This window comes from Littorina saxatilis, linkage group LG8, assembly GCF_037325665.1.
Source record: "Littorina saxatilis isolate snail1 linkage group LG8, US_GU_Lsax_2.0, whole genome shotgun sequence".
NCBI classification, from domain to species: Eukaryota; Metazoa; Mollusca; class Gastropoda; order Littorinimorpha; family Littorinidae; genus Littorina; species Littorina saxatilis.
Genome location: NC_090252.1, coordinates 64,679,698 through 64,681,589, shown reverse-complemented (window position 1 = coordinate 64,681,589; position 1,892 = coordinate 64,679,698). Strand labels below are relative to the sequence as shown.

The window sequence follows — 1,892 nt, the reverse complement described above, 5'->3', positions numbered from 1 at the left end:
TGCTGAACCCATTCCGGCTTATGTTGACATTTAATATCAAGTCACATGCGCAATCAAAAGCTTCATATTACTGTAGGCTGTCCATCTGTAAACGAAACAATCACCTTGATGTTGTTTAATCTAGAACTTATAAACTTTAAATTTACAGATGTTCGCAATGCAATGATTCCAAGACAAGATGTACAGCTGGCTTACCCTCACAAGATATCAAGGTCACTATAGGATCGAGCTGACATACATCACACACCTGCAGGATTGATTGATAACGTCCCGTTATAGTGAACTGATATTTGAGCGAGAGCGGGAGATCATGTGTTTGTTATTTATATTGCACATACCGGGGGTGCGTCGTATTAGCATTTGCATTTCTTGTTTAGTTAGAGCGTTGGAATTTATTACACTTCCATGATTTGGTGACGTCCAGCTATGATCCAAGTCTGATAAACCCACGTTAAAATGCGATGTGGGGTTATGTTCCGGACATAACATCAAAAGAAATGCTTGTAGGGTCCAACGTTTTGGAATCTATAGTTTTTCCCCTTCACACACTTTCGGGGTTCGATGAACTCGAGACGTGACCCAAGTCTGGCTGATCCTGGTATAATGTTAGGTCACAGTGACGCCCCTGGTATAATGTTAGGTCACAGTGAAGCCCCTGGTGTAATGTTAGGTCACAGTAACGCCCCTGGTATAATGTTAGGTCACAGTGACGCCCCTGGTATAATGTTAGGTCACAGTGACGCCCCTGGTGTAATGTTTGGTCACAGTGACGCCCCTGGTGTAATGTTAGGTCACAGTGACGCCCCTGGTATAATGTTAGGTCACAGTGACGCCCCTGGTGTAATGTTAGGTCACAGTGACGCCCCTGGTATAATGTTAGGTCACAGTGACGCCCCTGGTATAATGTTAGGTCACAGTGACGCCCTTGGTAGGACATTATCATTTGCTTGAAAGTTTGGCAGTAGATCAGCAGTCAGTTTGCGTCAGGTTGATACTTTTTGTGACGAAGGTGAGGCATACGAGCGGGTGGTCTTCTTGTTAGCTGTGGCACCATACATGTTGCAATCAGTGTTGGGACTGTGTTAATTCAACTTAACAGGCTTGAACAGAAAAGCACTTTTTATAAATTTTTGTTTTACTTATAGTAAACTTTTATAATATATAAAAGCTGCAATTATAAGCGGCGTTATTGTTTAGGCCTTTCTATTGTTTTTGTGGCTATTATATTAGTGCAAACCTGTTTATATCAGATGTATTCATTGAACAGATTATTACTCGGTATTTCAATGCCGTGATTTGTCATAACACAATGTCGTCGTCTTTCAGTCGAAAAAACCCACACAGAAACTACTTTCGATGTTTTCACTGTCCGTGCTTGCGTGAGTTCGTGCGGGACTGTTTTCGTGCGTGCGCACGTGCTTGGGTGCTCGCGCGGGTGCGTGCGCGCGTGTGTATTGTGTGTGTGTGTGTGTGTCAGGGGCGGATCAGTTGCTTTGCAAGGGGGGGTGCACTTTGAATCGAAAGTGAATGTGATGGGCGCGAAGCGCCCAAATTTGCTAGGGGGGTCCGGGAGCATGCTCCCCCGGAAAAAATGTTGGCCCAAAGAAGCAAAATGGTGCCATCTGGTGCCATTTGAACTTAGAAATGGTCAAAGAATCAGCTTTCTAAAAAATTTTAAAAAAAATTTCACATTTCGTCGGTTCCTGAGCAGCTCTGTTCGTGTTCGTGTGGTCTGCGTTCTATCGATTTTAATGTTAGAGATGCGTTAACTTGACAACTGCCCTTGTTCTCCCGTTCACTTTGTATCCGTTTAGAAAGGTCAGTCAAATATCACCGTAATCAAATGTATTCGAAATCATGTTGACACTCCTAACACGGATACGCATTGACCA

At 43.5% G+C, this 1,892-nt stretch overlaps 1 protein-coding gene across 1 annotated transcript in view; it reads right to left on the bottom strand.

Moving 5' to 3' along the window:
• LOC138974160 (uncharacterized) overlaps nt 1–1,892 on the bottom strand; it is a 318,701-nt gene that overhangs the window by 221,017 nt on the left and 95,792 nt on the right. The window lies entirely within an intron of this gene.